General features: G+C 36.6%; 1 pseudogene; it reads right to left on the reverse strand.

The window, feature by feature from the left end:
* Positions 1 to 13,614: 13,614 nt before the first annotated feature.
* On the reverse strand, positions 13,615 to 26,261 carry LOC131980921 (immunoglobulin lambda-1 light chain-like; annotated as a pseudogene).
* Positions 26,262 to 26,738: the final 477 nt, after the last annotated feature.

Raw genomic sequence — 26,738 nt, forward strand, 5'->3', positions numbered from 1 at the left:
GTGTGTGTTAGGTTGGGCAGACAAAGCTGCAGGTAAAATCAAAATGGCGGACAGTCTTCTGTCTCGGGAGAACTAAATGACCATGCTAACTTTGATTCTGTGTGTCTGTTAAAAGGTCAGTTTCAAGTAAACTGTATGTGAGTTATTGTAGTCGACCCTAAATTAATGTGTTAGTTAGTAATGGCCTGGTTTCTGTGCAAGCAAGACAAACATTCATTTCAAATGGCATGGCTCTGTAAACATCAGAGGGGGTTGTGTCAAATCAAATCAATCAAACTTTATTTATAAAGCACTTTTCATACAATGAATGCAACACAAAGTGCTGTACAGAATATAAAAACAGAGATGCAACACTTAACCCCCCCACAAACACACACACACACACACACACACACACACACACACACACACACAGCTGACTCCTGACTCCACCTGCAGGTGGATGACAGACTTCCTGTCTGACAGGAGGCATGTGAGTCTGGGGAAACTTGTCTCTGATTCCTGGACCATCAGCACTGGATCCCCTCAAGGCTGCGTTCTTTCTCCTCTGCTCTTCTCCCTGTACACCAACAGCTGCACCTCCACTCACCATCCATCAAGCTCCTGAAGTTGGCGGACGACACCACCCTCATTGGACTCATCTGTGGTGGGGATGAGTGGGCCTACAGGTGGGAGATCCACCATCTGGTGACCTGGTGCAGTGAGAACAACTTGGAGCTCCGTGCTCTAAGGCAGCTATTCTCAACCTTGGGGTCGGGACCCCAATTGGGGTCGCGAGATGATTTCTGGGGGTCTCCAAATCATTTTGGAAGTCAGCTCTGTCTCCACTGTGTTAAAGTGTTAATGTGTTTTAGTCTTTTTGGTCACTTAATGTCTTTTTCTGGTCTTTTTGTGGTCAATTTGTGTCTTTTTTGGTCATTTTGTTTCCTTTCTTTGGTCATTTTGTGTCTTTTTTTTGTCATTTTGTGTCTTTTTTTGGGTGATTTTGTTTCTTTTTTGGGTAATTTTGTGTCTTTTTTGGTAATTTTGTGTCTTTTTGGTCATTTTGTTTCCTTTTTTTGGCCATTTTGTTTCTTTTTTTCGGTGATCTGAACTGTGCGTGTGAGATTGTGTTCAGTGAGCGGGGGTCGCGGACAACATGCATGTTAAATTGGGGGTCGCGACTCAAAAAGGTTGAGAACTACTGATCTAAGGACAGTGGAGATGATGGTGGACTTCAGGAAGAGCCCAGCCTCACCTGCCCCCATCACCCTGTGGGACTCCCCAGTCACCACTGTGGAGTCATTCTGCTTCCTGGGCTCCATCATCACCAGGACCTGAAGTGGGAGCTCATCAAAAAAGCACAACAGAGGATGTTCTTCCTGCAGCAGTAGAAGAAATTCAACCTGCCAAAGAGGATGATGGAGCACTTCTACGCTGCCATGATGGAGTCCCTCCTCACCTCCTCCATCACCATCTGGTACACTGCTGCCACTGCCAGGGACGAGGGCAGACTGCAGCGTATCGTTCCCTCTGCAGAGAAGGTGATCGCTGCAATCTGCCGTCCCTGCAGGACCTGTACGTCTGCAGGCAAGACTGTAGCCGAGCCCTCCCACCCTGGACACAGACTGTTGGAGGACCAAAACCTCCCGCCATAACAACAGTTTCTTCCCTCATCAACAAGGCCAGAGACCCCCACTGACTCTCCCCCTGCACCCTCTATATGTTACATTAACGTGGACAGCCACCTGACCTGATATCACACATTGGAGACATGAATTCTGTATACTTGCACGCTCCTATTTACACAGCTACTTCCCTCATCTAAATAATTCCATAATGGCACATATTACTGTTTATAATTCATTTTTAAAAACATATTTTTAGTTTGTTGACTTTTCTATTCTTCATACTTTCTGTTTAAGTTGCTGAAGTACTTGCCTTAATGTATATCTATATTTTAGTACTTTATTTGTTTGTTCTTATTCACCAATACATCACAGGAAATTCCTTCTATGCCAAAATCTACTTGGCAACAAAAATGATCCTGATTCCGATTGTGAAACTCATCTCAGCCGCTTGTATCTGTGATCTCATTCTTTCTGTCACGTACAAAGCTCATGAGCAGAGGTGAGGGCTGAACATAGATGGATGGTAAACCCAGAGCTTTGTCTTCAGGCTATCTTTATATCTTTGCACAGCAAATGGTTGTATGCTGCTGTATTAATGTTGTCAGATGTTGTTTAGGTCACATTTAAGGTTTGGAAAAGATCATGATTTGACTAAAATAAGTACATTTCAGTCAGACAACTCACGTGATGCATAATGTGTTCATTGGACAATGAACATAGATTAGATTTGGCGTCTAGGCTCTGACCTCATCACTCCTCATCAGTTACATGAGGTGTTGAGGAGTGATGGAGTAAATCCCCCGTGGGAGCCTACAGGTGGTGCTGGGTGGTGGTTGGGCTGAGAAAGCAAGCAGCAGTACAGATGCAGCAGCAGCAGCAGCAGCAGAGGAGAGCTGAGGATTACTCTCATCTTAAATAGAGCTCCAGACTGGATAGAGGGAGTGTTTAGGTGGAGGAAGTATGAGGAGTGGAGCATGCCCTGAGTATGGCAGCACAGCTCGAGGTGCCTGCCTGAACTAGCTCGCAGACATCGCTCCATTTCTTGGTGAGTACAAGCTGGACTCTTGAGGCTCATGTGTGTGTGAGTGGAGTAGATCTGGTTCTGGTCTCTGGTTCTGGATCGAGGCTCTGCTAGGTGGAGTCTTCACCTGCAGCGACTGGATGTAGAACCCCATAATGTAATAAAGTATAACATTAATGGAGGTTATTACATTATCAGGTTAGCCTTCATTTCACAAGTCCTGATAATGTAATAATTCCCCAATATTGTAATAATTTAACAGCAGACCACCCATTACTTGGGTACAAGTGGTGATCCTGTGTATCAACTCTAGCTCAAGAGCTCTAGCGCCACCAACAGGTCAAAGTTGAATGTTTATTCACTTTTGACCCGTTCATCCGTTTTTCACAAACGAGGTATCCACGACAACCGAATGATTCAACAGCTTCTTGAAATCTAAAGGTGCTTGGTGTTATACTTTATTACGTTATTGGTAAAAAGTGTATTATATTATCGGGGAAATGCACTTCTTACATAATCGTCACACAATCATAATCTTACGTAATTTTATTACATTATCAGGGTTATTACATTATGGGGAATTTATTACATTATCAGGTTCTACAACTGGACCACAGTCGTCATAGAGCTGAGGAAACAAACAAACAAACAAACAAACAAACAGATATCTGAGAGAGAGCACACCTAAAAGTTAGAGTTACAGTTAGACATTGAAGTCATTTTTTTGAGGCGACCAAAGACAGCAGGAGACAGGAAATAAAAAACAGCCTCAAGTGGATTAAACTAAAGTAGTTTGGGCTCTGTTGACATTTTGTTGTGAAAATAGTCACGACTTGAGTTCATTGTTACTGCTTCCATTTTCTGTGAACTCCAAAAACACTGTTTGAATTTCTATTTTCCTGTTTTATTTACCTGTTAATACCTCTATTTATCAGTTCTTGTTTCCAGACTTAAATCTGAGTCAATCAGTTAAATAGTATCAAAATATGTTTGCCATCAGGCACGTGCAGAGGGGGGGGGGGGGGGGGAGGTTTGTATTTTTTTTTGTTTGTTTGTTTTGTATGTGTGTCCGTACAAGTCCGTCTGTGTGGCCCAAAATAATAATAAATAAAACAAAATAGTAATAATTTAGATCTACCTTGTTCGGTCACATGATCCACAATGTGCCCTCACTGCCCTGACGCGCCCAGGCACGCGCCCTGCTGCTAATCGCTGAGTTGCTGGAGAGGCCACTGCGAGTCTCGTGTCAACAACTGGTCCGGTGAGGAAGTTTTGCAGCGGTATTCGTTTGTGCACGGTGTATTCTTGTAAGATGACTGACGAAGTGAAGTGAGCAATGAGCATCCTCTGTGTCGTACAAATCTGCACACACACCTCTCACAAGTTATAGCCGCTAGTTAACCACACACAGCGTGCTGTGGGGAAAAAGTACGTCACTCTTTTTGTTGTTGTTGTTTCTGTCTGTTTCTCTTGTCATGGGTAAAGTGCATTAGAGAGATATCATGTGTTATTTCACTGTCAAGCTGTTTTCCTCTATGTTTCTAGAGGCAACGAGGCATAGACTATGTTATTTCACTAAAATTATGCAATATGCATATTCACATAATTTTGGACTATTACAGTTTAAACACAACAATATTAGAAGAATATGAGTCTTGATTTTCTCAACCGCTCATTTAAACATATCAGTACTTGTTTATTTATAACATTTATACACAAATTAAATATAATATGCATACAAATTATATAACTTTTAGAACCTTGCTGTCTTGCGCAAAGTCGATAGTCAAACTGAATAAAAGCAAAAGAATATTTTAATATGTGAGTTTTATATCATTTAATTATTTTTTACTTTATTAGTAGCACTAGGAATAATAAAGGGCAGATTATGAATGGATAACATTTGTGGGTATACAGTACAATTTTTGAAAAGGTATGAAATGTCACTGCGTGTTTAATAAATACAGGATGAAACATTTCATGTTGAAGTCATGTTTGTGTAAAAACAATTGGTTGCATTTGGTTTTACTGAGGTTAGAAAACAAAAATAAAGCTGTGAAATTCAAATAAAGAGGTGTCAGAATTGATTAATTTGTGTCCTCCAGATTGATTAAAACTGAAAAGCAAGGACTCCAGGAAGAGTAGCCACAGTTCAGCAACAGGCCAGTGTGCAATGATGATCTAAATTCAACCTAATACATTATCTTCATATGTCCTAAATTAATGCACAGCTTGAATTATGGCTTTGAATGAGCAACTTGTTCTGTTTAGTTCAAGCAGTCAGCCTTGGCTGCAGCCTCTCTCAGCAAGTAGTCTCCTCCAACTATCAGCAGTACGGCAGGTCAGTCACAGTGAGCCATTTTACATGTTAGTTATCTTTGCATCTTGTCATGATCACATAACACTTGTTTAATCAGCTACTATCTCTCCCATGCTCTTTTTAGTGTCTACAACATCAGATCAATACAGCAATATCAGCAGCAGCAGCCTCCTCAGCAACCCCTCAACAGAAGCTCTTCAATGTCCCCATGAGGTCAAACAGTGACTCATTTTGCTTTGCACTGACCGCTAACAAATATATAATGTACAGTATGTACAATGATATGGTATGTTGTGATTCCATGTTACATTCTTTATGAATATGGGTTGCTACAATTCAACCGGTTATACTGCAAGGTATGCTTCTCTATTGTGTTTCAAATCCGTGCTCCATGTGCCCCCTTTTAACTTTGAGCACCTGCCCCTACAAAGGTCTCTGCACGGCCCTGTTTGCCATCATCAGGGGGACAAAACAGTAGAGCTCAGTATAGAGAGTGTCACAGAGAAGAAACAGGCGGTCTGCTGTGATGTCAGAGGGGAGAATATTGATGAGTGAAGGTAAAACAGAGCAGTTGAGCTTGTTGACCTCTCCCCTTCTCTGCTGCTCTTTGCCTCTCTGTCTTCACTTACATGAAGCTCATTTAAAGCAGATGGACTTTGTGAGTCCTGCCTTCATTGATATAAATATATAAAGGTTTATATAAAGAGCTCCATCATTAACAGCTTTATCCCACCTCACTGTCTCAGTCAACAGGGCTGCAAGAGAAGGAGTTGATATGCACACAGCTCCACGGTGACTTCAGCTTCATGCTCACATTCATTAAGAAACATCAAACTGCTGAGAAAAATATTCAGACGCAGAGAAACTCAGATATAAAGTTTGCATCAGTGTTGTTTCTCTCTGCTCTATTTTCAGGGCTGGATGTGACATTTGTCCTCACTGACTCCATGAGCTGGACTGAGGCCCAGAGCTGCTGCAGAGAACACCACACAGACCTGGCCAGTGTGAGAAACAAGACAGAGAAGCAGAAGGTCCAGGAGCTGCTTCCAGCAGGAAGATATGTCTGGATCGGCCTTTTCAGAGACTCCTGGAAGTGGTGGGATGGAAGCAGCTCCTCGTTCAGACACTGGAAGTCAGGGCAACCTGATAACTGGGGGAGGAGGCTTGTACAGCAGCAGATTTCAGCTCCTCTGGAGGATGGGGGGATGTGACCTGTGACAAGAAGTATCCATTCATCTGCTCCGCTCCATCTGAGTGGGAACCCCTGATTCAAACAGTATTTATATTAGATTTAGCTTTACTTTAGCATGAAATGAGAAGATAAAAAACATTTCTGGACAATAAATGTGAACACTCAGGATGCTGATGTTAGCGTGCAGTGACCAACTGCAGATAATCAGTTTGTGTTGACTTCAATGTGAGAATATCAACAGATGGAGGAAGTAACTGCTTCTAACTGACTGATAAACCCCTGAACGCCCCCTGGTGGCGGCCTGCAGTATAGCTCTAAACTGACCACAGGCAGGACAAAACTAACTGAGGACACTTTATATCAACAGGATGCTGATTATTATCAGAGCAGAAATCTCTCAACTCATCATGTTTGATTGTTTTTTTTAAAGCGTCTTTGAAGAAAGTGAAGAGATTGAGGATGAGTGTGACTGTATCTGCTGTGATTGAGGGAATGCTGAAGCAGCTGAATCTTCTTTTGATTCTTTTTATTCAACTTTTATGCAAAACTGAGCAACAAATGACTGTTAGAAGCAAATTTAAATGTCAAATTTAAATGTCAAATGTCAAATATCTGCTGGTTCCAGCTCCTCCTATTTAAAGAGTTCATGCTTTTATTGGTCATATATGGTCATAAACTTATATTTACTCATATTTAAACATATACAGACTCTTGGTTTATGAAGTTTGAATTGATGTGTTTGCTGTGGGAAATTATAACAGGCAATGTTTTATTATTTTTCACATTTTATAGGTAAGATAATATAAATTAGATTTGACTGGAATCAACTCCAGTGAAAATCCACCTTTAAACTTTAATGTTGTGTTGAATCATTCAAATCTACTTTAATGAGTCAAAACATCTTTCTTCATTTGAGTTAATATATCGCATCAAAACATGCCAAACACTTCTGGCTTTTCAAATATGAATATTTAATGCTTTTCTTTGTCATATATGGTCATAATCTTATATTTACTTATATTTAAAGGTGTTGGTTTATTAAAACAAGACATTTGAATTCATGTGTTTGTGCTGTGGGGATTTAAAACAGAGATTTTTTTTTACTATTTTCTGACATTTCATTGATAAGATGAATAATATTAGATTACACATATTCTTTATGATGAGATTAGATATTTGGTTCCTTCAAATGGTTTTGGTTTAGAAATTAAAGTCTCACTGCTATGACATTTTATTTAGTTTATAATGAAATAAAGTAATATCCAACAAAGTAATGTTGTGAAAATGTTTGATGAAATAACATAATAATGTCTACAATAACTTTAATACATTTCTTTAATTATTTCACAACTTGTTGCTTTATTTATATTTGTCACAATCGACTTGTGTGATGATTTATTTGGTATTTTATAATAGAGATAAGGAACAGTCAGTCAACTATTATAACCCTTAATGAAGCCTAAAAACATCTCAGAGATGATGAAACTTTATAAAAAGATTATAGATCACAGAGGACATTTATTGTTATAAATCAGCAGTATTATGGAAAGTCTTCTCTATTATCTCTATTATAAAATACCAAATAAATCATCACACAAGTCAATTGTGATAGAAATAAATAAACAATTAATAAACAATAAAATACAATTTGTGAAATAATTAAAGAAATTTATTAAAGTCATTGCAGACATTATTATGTTATCCCATCATACATTTCTCATCATAAAGAATATGTCTAATTGTATTAATCTTATCAATGAAATGTCAGAAAATAGTGAAACATCTCTGTTATAAATCCCCACAGCACAAACACATGAATTCAAATGTCTTGTTTTAATAAACCAACATGTTTAAATATATTGATGAGATCCAAAACACACCCTGTCCTCCACTCTCTGTCTCTGCTGCTGCCTTCAGGATCCCTGTTCTTATTACAAATGCTCATCAAAAACACTGTCTGTCTATTCACAATAGAATTCACAGGCCAAAACATTTCATCACTATAAAACCTTCCAAAATAAATATAAATATAAAACTACCTTCTGTGATGACTCCAGGGAAGAGTTCTTTAACCCACAGCTGTTTAAATCAAGACGTGGCCTGGTTTGATGCATCTGAATATGAGAAGTCTGTGCAATCAATTTAAATTAGACCAAGTGGAAATTCTACTATCACAGACTGAGCCAGACATCCTGGTCCTAACAGAAACCTGGCTCAAAGACAACATACATGATTCAGAAGTTTCCCTGCATAACTACAATCTATCCAGAAGAGACAGAGCTGGAAGGAAAGGGGGTGGTGTGGCTGTATACGTCAAATCATGTTGATCTGTTACTGTACTACAGAATGTCAGCATACCTCATTCCTTTGAATTTATGGCTCTTAAATCAACCTATCCAGTAATCATTTCATCCATGTTGTTGGTGCATACAGACCACCCTCAGCCATCCCCAGTGCAATCAATTCATTAGCCCACCTCATCGCTCAGTACAACAAATCAGAGACGCTGGTCCTGGGTGACTTTCATTTAAACTGCTTGACATCTGACTCAGATCATTTAAAAGACATATGTGATCATCTAAATCTGACACAGTTGATTAAAGAGCCAACCAGACCTAACCTGAAGAACCCCAAAAACTCCTCACTGATAGATTTCATTCTGTCTAACAGGAGAAACACAATCACTGTTTCTGCTGTTTTTGCCCTTGGCATCAGTGACCACTGCCCTGTAGCCTGTGTCAGAAATGGAAAAATGGAAAAATCATGCTCCAAAATTATACTCAAAAGAAACTTCAAACACTTCAACGAGGAGGCTTTTCTCTGTCACCTTGTTGCAAGTAACATTCACCACACGCATAAAATACCAAATATAGATTCAGCTCTGGATTATTTTACAAATTCCTTTCTGTCACTGATCAATAAACACGCACCATATAAGAAACAAAGAGTTAAAAATAGAACAAGCCCCTGGTTCACCACTGAACTAGCACTGATGTTCAAAGCAAGAGACAAAGCGTGGGCCACAGCAAGGCTCAGTGATGAGGCAGCTCACTGGCTCACATTCAGAAAACTAAGGAACAAATGCACTTCCGCCTTAAGAAAAGCTAAAGCTAATTATCACATTGACTTCATCTCCAGCTCTTTTACAAACCCATCAACATTTTGGAGAGCAGTTAATATACAGAAAAACAAATCATGTGCATCTATTCCTCCTTCTATCACATCAGATAACTGTATAATAGATAAACCAGCTGACATCTGTGATGCTTTCAATGCACATTTTGTTGCTGCTGGAAACCATTTTGATATATTATATCCTGGTCTTACTGGTCAGCTGCTGCCTCATGTGTCTCCAAACCACCACTGTTCAAACCACACCTCCCTGTTTACACTGCAACCTTTTACGTCTCATGCTGTTATCAAAGCACTTCAGGGTTTAGACTGCAAGAAATCAACAGGTGAGGATCAAATAGATCCTTATTTTTTAAAGCTTGCTGCTCCTCATATAGCAGACCAAATGACATACCTGTTTAATCTGTCCATTTCTTCTGCTGTTATCCCTCAGGTATGGAAATCAGCACATGTTGTCCCACTACATAAGAGTGGTGATAAATCAAACCTCAACAACTATCCACCAGTTTCCAAACTGCCCTGTCTCACTAAGGTTCTAGAATCTCTGGTCAACAATCAGCTCCAAACATTCCTCTCACTAAATGATGTGCTGAGTCCCCTACAATCTGGTTTCACATCAAAACATAGTACACTTACTGCTATTACATCTGTTACAAACAATAATATATGTGCCATGGACAAAGGAAATGATTGTGCCGCCCTCTTTGTAGATTTATTAAAAGCATTTGATACTGTTGACCATGCTCTGCTAGTACAGCGTGAAGAAATCACAACACAAGAGATTTCTGAATGGAGTCTGGTTTGTGATCTTGTGCTGATGTTAAATGTTAAAACAGTCGACAAATTCAAAATAATCACGAGACAACCTCTATTCCTTTATGTAACTTTTATTAAGAAACTTTTCTCCATCAAATAAATATAATAAATCTGGAATATGTTGTAATAATATCAATGTAGTGAACTCAAAAACCTTTTTTGTCCAGTTTACACATTTCAGTTACATTCAAAACTGTGTGTGTGTGTGTGTGTGTGTGTATGTGTGTGATCATCATCATCATCATCATCATCATCATCATCATGTGGGTACCTGCACTTCCTGTGACTAACCACAGGGTGGCGCTCTCTGTCTGTGATAAAGTTCAGTTTGTATCACACAGCCATGTTGTTAGAGCTTATTTATGGCTGTGACTCCTTTCTAACACCGTAAAGAGACATGTGATGTCACACATGTGATGCAATATGTTTTCACGTTGAAAATGATCCAACTGTTCAGAATTATACCCTACGTAATAGAAGAAAAATCTGTGGAAATAATATGAAATGTATCATGACTGTTCCCTCAACGTCTTAAAGGAACAGACTGACATTTGTCTCACAGTGTTATTCCATTTAAAGGGAAACTGACAAAGAATGTTCACAAAGTATTTCATCATAAAATAAGCTGCTGTTTGACTTATTTTCATTTAATTGATCAAATTATTTAAAGAAACTCAAACAATAGAACATAATAAATAGTTAAATACATTGATATTTTGATCGGCAAATGGATATTAATGATGAAAATAAAAAAATAGAAAATAATAATTCAAAAAATACAAATAACGATTATAAATAACAACAATAAAAATAAACCAAATTATAATAACAATTATTGTTGTTGTTGTTGTTATATATATATATATATATATATATATATATATATATATTATATATTCGTACAGAGTTCCCTGTTATTAAACATTCAAGACTATTAGGCAATTTAACAATGCTGTGAAGAAAAAATAATAAATCCCATTATATTAATTTCCAGATTCCCACCTTTATTTTATGGTTAATATTTGCAATTAATGTAGAAAAAGCAGGAAAAACTCCCTAAAATAACTTTTTTTTTTACAGTGTCTGCTTCTAATGGAAGAGACCTGTTCATTATAATTAAGAGGGATTTTTTATCATTGTGAAAGCACTTGTGTTCATATTTTTGTATTATGTGGTTTGGGATTGGTTCACAGGCTTCTTCCTGATCAGCTGAAATCTGAGGAATCAGTAGCACCACATGATAACAGACAGAAAAAACATACCCAATACTGATGTTGTCAATATGCATCAATAAAAACTGACTTCAATTTAAAATGGCACATCACATGACATACAGCTTTGAAGAGGAATTCAAGACTCTTTGACTAAAGACATGTGACTATTCTGACCACACACACACACACACACACACACACACACACACACACACACACACACATACACACAAACACACACACATTGATAGTTTAGTAACTTTATGAGAATGATTGAGTTGAATTGGCTCTTTTCTCTGTTTTACAGAGTCATATCATTTAATATAAATAACATTTTTTTAGTATAATTATTAATAATTGTGAAAAGCACTTTTGAACCTTGTGACCCACACAAGTGTTGCTCAGGTTGGAGGCAGATGAAAACCCCAACAGTGTGCACAGCAGCAGATATGAATCTGTTCTCAGTGGTTATTAAGGCTCATAAAACAAACTGTTGGCAGCGAATCAACACTTCCTTTCCTGCAGCAGACGGGCTGTGTGGGTTTCTGCTCTGCAGCCTTTCTCACGTTAATAACACAATGACAGTTACAACCGTCCACTCTGGTTAAATAATCGTTAGAGGAAGTTCAGTTAGATTTCAGCACTCAGTACTCACTGTCTCAGGAACAGGAACTTAATGACAGAAATAAACCATTAATGCTGTATTCCATAACATGGTACAATTACCTCTAAAATAACTGCAAGAGTTTTTATCACACTGTAAAATAAAGTATAGTAGCATACTGATATTTATTGTATAATAAATTATGGGACTGAAATCATACAATAATCTATTTTACAATGGTAATCTATAACCTACAATATATAGTATTTTTTTATTCCAATAAAACACTTTTATTTAACTCCTGATGTAAAATGACAAAAAGAAAAACACTCAACTGCACAAAAACTGTTGTATTAACACAGTAAACATAAGATTATAATTTCTCGAGAATTAATCGTCACTAATCGCAAATGACATATTTATCACTACAAAGAGTGTGTAACAACAAAAAAAAGACTGAAGGAGATCAGAGTTCGATTCACTCTGGAAATCCCCTGAAAAACCAGGACCAGAAATAGAACAGAACAGCAAGTGCAAGTTAAACTTGTTCTGGGGGGAATTTCAGTTTTCAGTAGGAGCAGCCCCACATGAGGTCATGGAGGTGGAGCGCACCAAAATTAAAACAATATGACAGATTTGTAACGGGGGAGAAACTGCTAATTTTACAAAATAATGTTGAGAGTAACCAGATAGTAGGAGGGAAGATTAGAGTTATATAAACTGATGCAAAATGTTACATTTATAGTTTATTCTGGTTTAAACTCTTTGAGAATAAACTCTTAACTGTTATCTCAGTGGAACCTCCAACATAATTAGATAATTAACTGTGTAATTTGAACAATGCAGTAATAATAAGACGGATGAATAATACTTCCATACCACAATATAAACAGACATAAAGCAATAAAGCCAGTAATCTCAGTGGGCCGTACTGTTTCATTCATATTCATACATTTGGAAATATTGAATTTAACGAGTGACTTTTGAGCTTTTTCCTGGAACTGCCTTATTATTAATTAATGAAATTATGTATTTTTTGAATGTTTAAATGTTTATTTATTTATTTTTTAGATTTAATTTAAAAAGTTATATTAAATTTCATTGTACTTGACTATTGAGTACTTTTTTAAGTCTTAATATTTTGCTATTTTACTACTTATCCATAGCTATATACATGTAGATATATAGATACTTTTTATTTACTTAACAACACTGAAAACAAATTTCTTTTTAAAATAATAAAAGAGCTTTGTAACAGGGGAAAAAGTGATCATTTTGAAAATAATTCCCCAGATAGTAGGAGGGAAGATTATAGTTCTATAAACTAATGCAAAATGTTCCACTTTTAGTTGATTCCAGAGTAAAGTCTGGTTCAAACTCTTGTTTGAGAATAAACTCTGTTGCCTTCAACTCTGACCGTCTCCAGTGAAGTTCTTTAGGTTTTTTTTCCAGACATCAGTAGTAAATCATTTTTTAAAGACTTGTTTCAGAATAAACTCTTATGTCTCAACGAACCCCTGACATAATTAGATAATTAACTGTGTAATTTGAACAATACTATATATATCCAAGAGATTCTGTTTCTGATTATTTGCTCTGAAGTTAAACTGAAATACATCAAAACAAGGAGGTTTCAAAAACAGACACACCGTGATTTTTCACTTTATTGAGAATGTTTCACTGAAAGAATTTAGATTTTTGACAAATTTGATGAAAATTAATCAAAAAAAACAGAAAATACTAAACAATAACATGTCTACAAGAAGCTAATGATTGAGAATAAATCTATATTATTATACAGGTCACAATTCAAAGTGGAAGTAAAAAAGTAAAAATAAAAAAATAACAGCAGACAAAGTGTGCACTTAGTAACTGCAGATATATACGTGTATATATGTATTTATGTTTTTAGGATGACTGTATCTTCCTTTTACACACCAACCACAACACGTCATCATTGATATTTGTGAATACTGATCAGCGTGATGAATGAGATGAATTGATGAGATTTGATGGTGAGAAAAGGCAGAAAACAGTCAGTCAGCATGTGTGCAGTTGGTGGACGGTCCCTTGTTTCTGAGGATCATCAGCAGAGAGAGTCCACAGCAGAACACAAGACTCTTCACTATCAGCACTGTGTACAGCAGGCAGAGCAGCATCACCCTGCACTGAATCTGGAAAAAGTTCCCTGGAACCTCTGAAACAGAAAAGGAGTGAACTGTTTGGAGTTGCAGTGAGAAATGTCAGTCCTCTGCTCCTCTGCTCTCTTTGACAGCGTCTCCACATGAAGCTGAATCACTGCTGAACACAGTCAGCGAGCCTTCATTACCTTGTTCTGTTGGGGCCTCCACTTGGCCCCCCTCGTGCTGGACGTAGCAGCGGTATTTATACGTGCTGCTCTCTTGCTGACGGAGCAGCAAGATGGCGGCGGTGCGTCCCGACTCTCTGAGCTCCAGCTGCTCTCCCTCAGCAGGGGGCAGCTCCTCCAGAGGACCGTTCTCCTTTCGTCTTTTCCAGGAGAAGCGGACCAGAGGAGGAAACATGGCTGAGGCCAGACACAGCAGGGAGCTCTTCCCCTCCAGGTGGGCTCTGGGTGCTGCTGGGTACACGCTCACCACGGGCTTCACTACCTGCTCACCTGAAGTTTGACAGCAGCAACAAGCAGCACAGACACACATTGACACAGTCAACAGCAGCTTACAGCACTGCACTGCATTCAGTGTGATCCTGGAAACTACATGGACTCTGATCACTAAAGTACTCATCAATACAGCACAAAGTTCACTACATATACTGTATTCACCTTCATATGAAACACACTCAGCATCTAATGTCAGCATGGATTATATGGGGACACAAGATCACATCTTTCATTTCACATTATTTATCATTCATTTTTCTTACCTATAGAAATTCATTTCATATAATGATGACTTGTACCTTCATACAATGGAAATGTCTTTTTATATATGACACATTTTAAATAAAGCACATATTTACCTTCATGTCAAATATTATTTTCATGTTAGGGAACACAATATATTGAATGTTGACGCTCCAGTCCAGTGTCTACTTATTGAGAGGCGAGGCTCCCAGTTACTGCTTTTTGTTAGTGTCCTTGAAGGAGCCACAGGATGGTGGCTTTGCTTTAACTCTGTGTTCATTCACTCACATTGACATTACTGATGTTACTGACTGACACACTCCACATTTGGACTGATTTCTTGACTTTATCACAATAAATCTCCTTTAATTTATCATCATTCTTTGTGTCCATTCCCGTTTTTGTCATGGCCCAGGAGTCGGGTTATGACTAAATGGGGGCTCGTCTGGGATATCAACCACATATTTACCACAATAAACCTTTTACAATTTATATAGGAACAAATCAAGACATAAATCATTTAATGACTTTTTTCATTGCATTCATAACTTCCTGCAAAAATAGTTGATTCTTTCAAATGTGAATGAAAATGTCCACTTAATAAAATAAAATAAAGTACATATGATATTACAATATCATAATTATATAATATATTACCATATTAATTTAGCATGATGTGCAGAACATGTTTAAAAATACATTTACATTAAATTCCAAAATCGCTTTGTCCGATTATCCATTTTAACATTTAATGTATTTTCTTTGTACACTTTTTAATTGAATATATTTAAGAAATGATCTGAAAATGATCTCATTCTGTTTCATTTTCAACTTAGAAAATGTCCAAATTTGACAATGTCAGGTTTAAAATATATTTTAATATAATATAATATATTATAATAACATAATATAAAATAATGTAATATAGCATAATATATTATATTGTTTGATATTATAATATAATATAATATAATATAATATAATACAATATAATATAATAAAAAGACGGTCTTGATCCTTTAGGATGAAGTCAAATATTATATTATTGTGAAAGTGTAAAACACTTTCTTCATCATTTTCTACACATGATTATAACTTCCATATTTAATCAAATGCAATTGTCGTTTTAATGATCTCAATAATTTTGCAGTTAAACTATGAATTCTTACCATTTCTATCTGTTATAAATTTTATTATATTTGGCACAAACTGTTTTCTTGCAATTTTAACTTCCTGCAACAATGTTTGATTCTGTCATATGTGAAAAAAAACTGCCACATAATACAATATAATCTAAAATTAAATTAAATATATAATATAACGTAATATAATATTTTATATGTTATAATGTATTAAAATGCAATATATTATAATAAAATATAATACAATGAAATATAATATAATATAATATAATATAATATCAGCAGGTTGGGGCAGATTACTCTGAAATGGATTCAGCTGCTGAACAGAAATTTCACGGCAGTTTTTGTCATTATAGTAACTTGATCCACTGGATTACAAAAATATGTAATCAGATTACTTTTTAATTGCACTTTATGCTATAAATTGGAAACTTTGATGCCCAAATAAAATTAAATTTCTGCATCTTCCAAATTGAATAAAAACAGTATTGAACATGAAAAAAAGACCCTGAGTTAATCAAAAATTAAATGATCATATAAATAACATATGACAGAATTAAACATGAGCTCATATAATATAATACAGCAACTAAATTTGTGTTAAAATTATTTACACATTTTCCGCTGTACACTTTACTCTTTATGCTAAATAAACACAACAAAATAATAATAAATAATTATAATACATAAAAAGTAAAACAACACATAATATTGATCTATACTTTCCTAAAGGTTTTATAAGTGATCATATATAATTTATAATTATTTTGTCTTTTGACACAAACAGAAATGTGTGTGCCTTTAGATATCATCCTGTATCACATATAGAAATCACTCCATATGTCTCCATATGTTCTATTTAATTGACATATCATATTCAGTATGATAAATATATCTTTAGGACATGTTTATCATCATATAAAACACAATTGTAGTGATAGTTATAGTGAGTTGTTAAAAATAATACAAGAGGTGCTGCTGAATTACTGAGAGGATCAAATACTGTATATTTGTAACATTTCCAATATCAAACTTTTTCTATATGAATCAGTTTCATCTCCTGCAGAAATAAAGAATAACTTGAGTTGTGCCGTGAGATTTAAACATCTTTTCAGGAATTCTGAAGTTTTTTTATGTAACAATAGCTGCATGGCTGCAAGAATTCTCTACTAATGATGAAAAAAGTCACAAGCAGCAGAAACTCATTAAAACACATTTTCAATAAAAAAACTGAAGGAAAATGAAAGTTTATTCTTACCTACAAACAGTTTAGTTCCAGAGCCAAACATGTAGTACCATGCGCCTCGCACAGTGAGAAAGACTGGTACAAAAACCTGTCTGCTGCTGAATGTGTCAGCTGAGGTGAACCAGTCCACATTATGAAGCAGTATCATATTTCAGCTCCATGATGTGTTTCTCTAATGTTCATATTAACATGACTGTCTCTTCTTTTATGTCCTTTTTAGACACATTAGCAGAGTGTCTCCGTGGATCGTTGGTTCAGACGTTCATGTTCCTCAGAGGATGAACCCTACTGACTTTGGTCAGTTTTTATCAAACACCATCATCAGCTCACGTCTTTAAATTGTCCATTACTTTGATTTATGACGTGTGTGCGTCCAATGACAGGACGCTGGGCCACACAGCCAGTGTGTGTTGCTCTGTAGTCTTGTTTTGATTTGAAGGAGAAAGAGTTGTGATCCTCCTACTTTTTAAATCAGGTCAACACATGAGACCAGAGTTACCAACTTATCACCGCAATAAAACACTTTGGACTTCTAGGACGCCGTCACTACACCCATAGAGGCTCCCGTCCCATCTCTCTGGACCGACTACAGCTGCTGCACTTCCTCATTCTGTCACCACAACAACTCACCACGTCATCAGGAGAACCACCACGTGAATGCCTTCAACCTTCACCCAGTACCCACTTCCTCCATGCAAACTTCAAAACAAAAGCCTCTGAAAAAAGCTTTGTTCAACACAAGATCCCTCAACAATAAAAGCCTCATCTTAAATGAATTCATCACTGACAAACAACTAGACTTCCTCTGTCTGACTGAAACCTGGCAAAAACCCATGGAATATTTCACACTAAACCAAACCTTCCCTGCTGGATATTCATACATGGACATCCCTCGCTCTAAGGGCCGAGGAGGAGGAAAACACCACCAAGACCTCAACCCTCGGCCACTCTCCATCATTGCTGCACCATCTTTTGAACATCTGGCATTTAAACTCCCCGCTCCAAAACCTCATCATTGCTATTATCTGCCGTCCACCCAAACCCAACCCAACCTTTCTGTCAGATTTTTAGAATTCTTCACACAACTGTCTTCAGTCTCCCCATCTGTCCTCCTCCTAGGAGACTTTAACATCCACACTGACTCTCCTGACTGTAAAAGCACAACAGACTTTTTTTTTTTTTTAGATTAGATTAGATTGAACTTTATTGTCACTGAACAAAGTAACAGCTACTTGGACAACAAAATGCAAAATATAGGCCACCTACAGTAATGCCAATAAATTAGAATAGGAGTATGAGTTGTTACTGTTTTGCTCGCCACTATTCACTATATATCAATTTATTGTTGTTGTTTTCTCACCTGGTTCTTCCTGCGTGCTCTCCCTTTCCCTTTCTCCTTCTCTATCTTTCTCTCTTTCCCTTGACACTGACAATCATACACAAATATATTGTAGCAGACCATTTCCTACAGAAGTAATTTGATACAACATACAGATAGCTGGTTTATATTATCTGTTACTTTAGCTTAACACGCTTCAGAAGAAGAAAAAACAAGACAGAGATCATTATGGACTGTCCTTAGTCTCTCACCTGAATCTGTCTTTTTTCTTTGAAAGAACTGTCGTATGTCCATTGGTCACTGGCAGACCACACACACACACACACACACACACACAGAGAGAGAGAGACCGGACAGTAAAAGCTTATTAAATTAAATAATCTGTGCTAAAAAAATTAAAAAAGTTAATACACCACATATTTTCTGAGTCATTAGTACAAATTTATAATTTTAAGTTAACAGTACTCGGCCGCTTTCATTTATTTTAGTCACTGTACTCAAATAGTTTGACAGTAAACTTGATGACGTCACGTCACGTGCGCGCGTCCTTCTTCTCCAAGCCTGTCGGAAAGTCCGCCATTACCGCTACTCGCGTCGTCAAGAAAAGCCGAGAACGAAGCAACTTTCTCAGCAGGAATCGCTAACAGTGAACGCCGTGCTGACCGCCCTCACCGCCCTGACCTCCGTTATTTCCATATTCGCTTTGGGAGCACTAATTTGGTAAGTTAAGAGTTGTTTAAGCGCCATATTTTAACGGTGTGCATTCGGGCTGTCTGCAGTTATTTGTATCTGTCCGTTAAATGTGATTTGGCTAGCTTAATTTGTAAATGCCTCACTTAACTGTTAGCTAATTTACATGTAAAGAGGGATTAGAAAGTGGACTTGTGGGATTTTTATGTCAAAGTGGAAATTTTGTCTTGTGTAGAAAGTTGTCTGGTAAATTTCATAAAGTTGATTTTACCACACAATGTCGACTGGAACTGCATGTTTCATCGGCATGCATGTCCGGGCATGTCTCGGCTTAACGGTTACTGAATGTTAATGTTTTGTATGGAGGGTTTAACTTTAAAGTTAAGGTCACAGCAGTTTCAATTTCACGTTTTACCGGACCATTTCTGTTTTTTTTGTAACGCACGTAAACTGGCTTGTAATCAGTGTGGAAAAATAACCGCAGTCCAGCGGTCAAGTGTTCCCAGTCTTTGCATGGTTAAGGTCATTCCGACTGTCAAACAGAAATAAGATTTTATTGAAAACAAATAATAATAAATAAAAAATAGATAATATCTCTCTTCTTAACCTGAGAGTGTAGCAATATCCTTTTATGTCTTGGTTTAGAGATATAAGAACTTTTTAAATTTTGTCACAATATCTATAGATTAGCAAGAACTTAAGTCTGAGTAAAGTGAAATATGTTCATAAACCTGTTTTAATAAGTTTGGGATTAAGACATTTCACACTGTGTGAGGTTAATACATTAATCAATGTAATACTTCTAAGATATTGTACATAATGCTTTTGTTGAAAGTGTATTATCTTGCTTAAAATGTCATTCTTTTTTCTCTGAAGGCTGAAGCAACAGGCCGACATACAGAGTCTTCAACCTGGTATGTTATTGGCAAACATTAAGCTTTTTTCGATATTTGTTTTGCATAGTTGCTGAAATGTAAATTAATGCACCACAATCAAATTAATCTAAAACCTGTTTCACAAGTGTTTTCAATTGATGAGAATATTGTTTAATTTTACCATGGCTTGGCCTACGGCGAAAGAGGTCATAAATGATGACCTACCTGTTGGAGAGATCCTGGAACGCTGGCCTGCTCTTAAAATAGAGTTACAGGTAAACAATATTTTTTTAAGTAAATCTATCTAGGCACATGTATTCAATTTCATTCTTCAGACTGACTTTGTCAGTGATAAGCTGAAAATATCCATTCAGGTTTGCAGTGAATACCATTGAGTGTGATTTGGTAGTGTAGTGGTATGGATGTTTTCCCCCAAACTTGAAACAGTTCAAGGTCAATGTTTGGCAGTACTGGGCAGTATTCAGGAATGCTTTGTTGCTGTTTATATCTCCTTACAGGGCCACATATACATTACAATCTGACTTAAACATTCATGTACTTTGTACAGGTCTGTGCCGAGTTTCACAGGATTGCAAACATCAACCTGAAGAACCAGTTCTATGCTGAGTTGGACCGACATGCCCCCCGTCTTCAGAGCTTGTTCAGAAAGAGAGCTGCACGCACAGGGAAAGTAGCTGACACTCTGGGTCAGCTCTTTGATGCTTATGACCACCAGGTCAATTGCTTAAGATTGTTGGTGCTTAAAAGTTGTACTATGTCGGTGTATGTGTTTGTGTAGATATATAATAATTCATATCTGTTTAGTTACTGTTATTCTGTTTTGTTCTTACACGCAAGGAACAAGTTGATGTTCACATCAAACGGGCTGCTGTCCTTCGTGCCCTCCCAGCTTATCTTCATGAAGATGACTCTACATTTCTGAAGTTTTGGGATGTAAGTACAATTAAGCATTTGCTCTGCAACAATACAATACAATTACTGGTATTTATTTTGATTTTGTTACATTGTTTAAGTTGCTGCAATGCAGGAAGAAAAAAAAAGAATTAAAAAATGAAATAAAAAAATACATATATTTGCTTATGTTTCAACCTATATCACTAGATATGGACCTTGTCTGTGAGAATTTTTTCAGCAAATGTTTCTTCTCTTCTGCTGACCAGATCGCATTCAGGTTCTTGTTGCAGCCAATAAGTAATTCCATAAGTAGTATAGATAATGTAAGGTATACAATGGATGCAAATCATAAAAAAAGGCATATACAACATATAGCATCTTTAATATTGTGCGAAGTGCTGAGTAAATTCCAACTATATTTAATTCATTTCAAGTGCTGAGCATGATTTATTCCTTTGGATGCCTTTGAAATGCAGCTCTTTAGCTTAAAAAATAAAAATGAATGTGTAAGTCTGAATTTTTCATTCCATTTAAAAAAATGTAGAATCTCTATTTATTACTATTTTTAAAAATGTTTTCTTGCAACAATGACAATGGAAAATATTTAGTCAATTGAAGATCACATTTTTGTTTATAACATGGTAAAATGAACAAATTTCAGGCTGGGAGACAAAACATTCTGTTCTACATTTTACATAAATAATTTTATATAAATCTGTAAAACCACGTTTTATATTGACTGTGACCTGCGACTGACCTGAGAAACCATTTGCATTTATGTATTGTGATTATTGTTTTGGATGGTTCTATCTGACTGTTTTCTGTCTTCATTACTGATGAATTGCCTGCAAACAGCTTTGGGAGATAGCTCAGGTTATCTCACATAACAGTTCTCTGTTGTTGTCTTCAGATGGCGAAGTCTGATGAACCAATCACTGAAGATCTACCAGTAGGGATCCTGTTGATCAGTGCAGATTCAACAGATGCAACATTCTTCTGCCCAGAGAAGACTGCAATTGTACTTGAGGGTAACATAGTTATGGAATTTTCCAAAATGGCTGAGGCATTTGTCACACTTTTTGCACTTTTTTATGCCTTGCATCTAAGTTACCCAAACGGCATGTTAAACACGTTTGACTTCATCCAGAAAGTACTTATGGGCCTGGATGATGGGAAGTTGAGGCCTCGGGTGCTGACCCTTAAAAATGACTTGCTGATTGTGGAGGGATCCTAATATGGAAACAAAGTTCACAACATTGCTCAGGCCCGGTTTTAGTTGTGTTATTGAATGTACTATGTACATTTAGTTTGTAACATTTGTACACAAAGTTTTATGGAAATGTCTAAAAGTGTCTGAATAATGTGTAATGTGTGACAGAGGATTTCATTCATATTGTCACAAAGTGATTGTTTTTTGTTTTTTTTTAAAGGCAGTTTTTTAAGTTTTGGAAGATGTAATGGATACATTTTGGATGCCAAAGTTGGATAACGTTTATGGAAGTGTTTAAAGTATTGAAGTAATTAGGGTTCAGCAAAATATTAAGAGTTGAGCATGGAAAATAAAAAGGGTTTTTTTTCCATATAAAACACATAAAAAAACAGGTCATAGGACAAACATTGTTTTGAGGTTCTGGACTGTGTTTTAAATAATGCTTGCATTTTTAATGTTACCGTTTGGCAGCTGTTTTTGATAAGTCCTTATGTAACAAAGTGATTAGGAGTCCTCAAGTCTTCTTGCAAGGCCCTTGTACTATTTTTGGAATGTATTCCTCCATTTGCGACACTGTTTAATTGTGGTTACTCAATAAACTTGGTCTGGCATTTCAAATGTGATATATTTTTTTCTATTAAAAACATATGTATTTGGGGCTTTTTAGTTAAAGCTACTTAAAACATTTTTTGAAACTGATTACATAAAATGTTTCAAGGTAAACTAACTTGCAGTTTTGCTTTTAAATTAAGTAATGTTTTTAATTATATAGGAGTTTTTGTGCATTGTTAATTTAACTTAAAACAGTTAAGTACATATTAAGTGAATAATTTCTTACAGACAACTTACATTTTTTATGTTAAAGGTAATAAAAATATTTAAGGAAGCCATACTTAATTCTATTCTTACTGTGAAAACAAAATACCAAGTAAAAAGTACTTAAACAAAAATGTTTGTGTAACTTAAAAAATTTAGTTAGTGCCACTTAAAAATAATTTAGTTAAAGCTACTTAATTTAAAATGTCAATATAACACACAAAGTTGAGTAAGTGAAACTAGAAAATTTCGATGTAATCAGTTTCACCAATTTTTTTGAGTTATATGAACTTGTCGGGTTTTACAGTGTAGGAGTTATCTTTCACACATCTCATACCTTTGTGTTATAAATAGCCTATATATAGACCTACTGTGTGTGTGTATGTGTGTGTGTGTGTGTGTGTGTTTGTGTGTGTGTAGTACTACGTCTGCATGAATGTAATGTGATTATTATTGTTGCAAAGTCTGGTTCAGGTTAAATCCTCTACAAAACATGAATAAATACAGCAAAGAAAAACATTTAACTATTTTTATTGTCTACTTTGACAGTAAGACACAACTGAAAAATATCAAATATGAACTAGGAATAAATAACAATTCATTTAAAAAGCCACAGTGAGTGTTTCCACACATACTGGTATTATACAGTGATTATGTCGTTTGTTTTCACTCTGGTCCAAATGCCCTGACAGGGAGTCATGTTTCCATGACGACGGACCAGAAAAAGACGCGCGTGACGCCAAATTATGTCTCTAAAGTAACGATAAACTTTAACAACAGAGACACAAGTACGCACTTCACAGGTACACAGTTAATTTGTCGCACTGCTCCTTTTGTTTAATAAACGGACCGCTCCAGTTTGACTGTAGCTGCGCTAATGGCGCTAACGAAGCTAACCGGGCTAACTAACTGGAAAACGGTGCCTGGACTCCAGTACTCTCCGATATGGTATCTGAATGTGAACAACTCCAGGTAAAAGGAAAGAAGTATGAGACAGAGCTGGAGCAACTTACTTAGTTGATTCCCAACACGACAACTAAAGGATTCTCACTCTGCGTGTGTCGCTGGATGCCGGTCGGCCAGCGGAGCGGTGCAGAGGGAGCGGCTGAGAGGAGGATGATACCATTTGCTAAGCGGGGGTGTTTTCATTTTCATCCTTAACATTTACATTTAAACCACAAACTACGGAGTTTGTTTTGGACATCATTTAAGTTTGTCAAAGACGAACAAAAATTTTAGAATAACATTTCTTACTCCAAGTTTTAGGGGTGAAGAGCCCATGATTATTATTATTATTATAATTATTATTATTATTATTATTATATTATTATCCTCCTACTTTTTAAATCAGGTCAACACATGAGACCAGAGTTACTGGTCACACAAACAAACAGTGAACAACTCAAACTACACTTTAGGACAAATATTGTAAACACTCAAATATTTCTGTTGACCTGAAGGTCAAAAATATGAAGCCAGAATGAACCTTATTGCTTGAAAAGGTTTGTTGCCAAGTGAAATCTAAAAGTGATCTCAGTGTTTGGATGTATGTATATAGGCTTTGACATTAATATCATTATTCTTTGTTTTCAAACCTTCAAATATCTTGTATATTAATATTCTGTCACATACGCTCATGAGACATTTCTCTGTTGATTAGCAGTTAAAATGAGATCTTAAAACTTGTATAAATATGAGGATTCATCCTCTGGGGACCATCAACATCCACTGTAGATGTGATAGAAATCAGGCCAACAGTTCTCTTGTTCTGGATCAAAGTTTTGTTTGGATGTAAAGACGGAGCCAAAGGTCCCACTGCTCACAGAGAAAAACCTTCATTCAATCCAAATACATTTACCAAATCTCTGTTGAGGGGGAACTGTCACAAATCCTACAATTCACTTGTATCATTTACTGAAGTGAAATGATCTGCTCAAATCTGTTCCAACATGTGATGGAAGAAAGCTTTTATTGTGAAGGAGCCACAGGAAGCAGGTCAGCATTGTGAGGAGGAACGGACTTTATTCCTGCAGCAGGTCAAAGCAGAGGATTTTAATCTTTATCAAAATGCTGAAGCTTGTTTTTGTTTCATCATGTTTTTAATGACAAACTGCTTTTCAAACAAGACTTCTTTATGTTTTTGACTCCGTTTATTTGTAATATTCATTTGACTCTTTTCTCTTTCACTTCTTTTATCTTTGTGTCTCTGTGTTGCTAGTTTGTCCTCACTGTGTGGAACAACAATAAAGCTGCTGGAATATCTGATAAAAATATGAATAAATATCATATCAAATAAATCCTGACAGCAGTAAAGAAAATAAATCCCTCAGTTCAGTGTGTTTGTGACTCTGGCTGAGATGGAGGTGAAATATGTGAACCTGGGCTGTGGTTTACTGCTCTCTTCCTGTCACAGACACTGTTTGACATCTGTTCATCTGGAGGTTTTTGTACAGGCTGCAGGGATATTTTATCACTGTGGGGAACAAACTTATAACAGGAGCAGTAGTAGGTGGCTGAATGATTTAGTTTAACGCTCTGGATCTGCAACTCACAGCCGTTCTGTTTATTCACAGCTGAGAAATCATCTTCCTGAGGATGATTGTATTCTTTACGTATTTCACCATCATGCCTGTCAATACGCAGAATCACTGTGAATGTTTCTGTGTCTCTCTTCTGGTACCACCATACCCAACGTCCATCACACAGTTCAGTGCCTCGACAGCTGAAGGAGACTCTTTCACCAACTCTCCTGGTCCATGTTAAATCCTCCTGAAGCAGCTGTGTTGCCATGGCAGCCAGCGCTGTGTGGAGACAGACAGGTAGATGAAGGTGAGTGTGACAGTGTTTGTTAAAGGTGGAGTTTGTTGGCTCCTGATTGGCTGGAAACACTCACCTGAGCACAGACAGCACAGAGCAGCAGCTGGGAGGAAAAGCATTTTGTGCAGCGGTGTTTCCTCTGGTGAACCTGGGGAGAAGTGGCGCTCTGATGCAGCTGAGGCCAAACAAGGAGGAGCTGCGAGATCAGACGAGGGCCACGTGGTTTCTAACAGGTCCTCAGACCTCCCATCAGCCCCTGTGGTGGAGAGATAAGGCTGCTTCAAAGCACCTCACTTTCCTGTGTCTTCACACTAATATTAAACAGAGTCTTCAGCTGTTTTAAAGTCTCTGCATTAGCTGCCTGTTTGCTTCACAATTGATTTTAAAGTCCTTTTGATTGTTTATAAAGCTCTTCATGTTTTATGTCCTATTTATTTCTCAGAGTTGCTTTTAGCGTATGAACCCTGTAGAACCCTCAGGTCTTCTGCTCGTGGCCTTTTAATAATCCCTAAAGTCAGAACCAAAACCCACGATGAGGCGTCCTTTTCTTACTATCGTCCACGCCTCTGGAACAGCCTTCCTGAAGACCTGAGGGCAGCAGAGAATGGAGAGATTTATAAAAGGAAACTCAACATCTCCTTAGTTTCATCTATTTATTTATTGTCTTTTACTGTTTTAGTCTGGCTTTTAATAGAGATCCATTTATTTGTTTGCGGTCTAATTATTCACTGTATTTCAATTTTTTATTTAATTTAATTATTTTATATTTGTCATTTTTTTCGTATAGTTTTTAATTTGTTTTTTTATGGTAATGATATTATTAGTAGTATTATTAATAATAATAATAATAATAATAATAATAATAATTGTTATTATAATTTGGATTATTTTTTAT

Source organism: Centropristis striata, chromosome 11, assembly GCF_030273125.1.
Source record: "Centropristis striata isolate RG_2023a ecotype Rhode Island chromosome 11, C.striata_1.0, whole genome shotgun sequence".
Lineage (NCBI taxonomy): Eukaryota > Metazoa > Chordata > Actinopteri > Perciformes > Serranidae > Centropristis > Centropristis striata.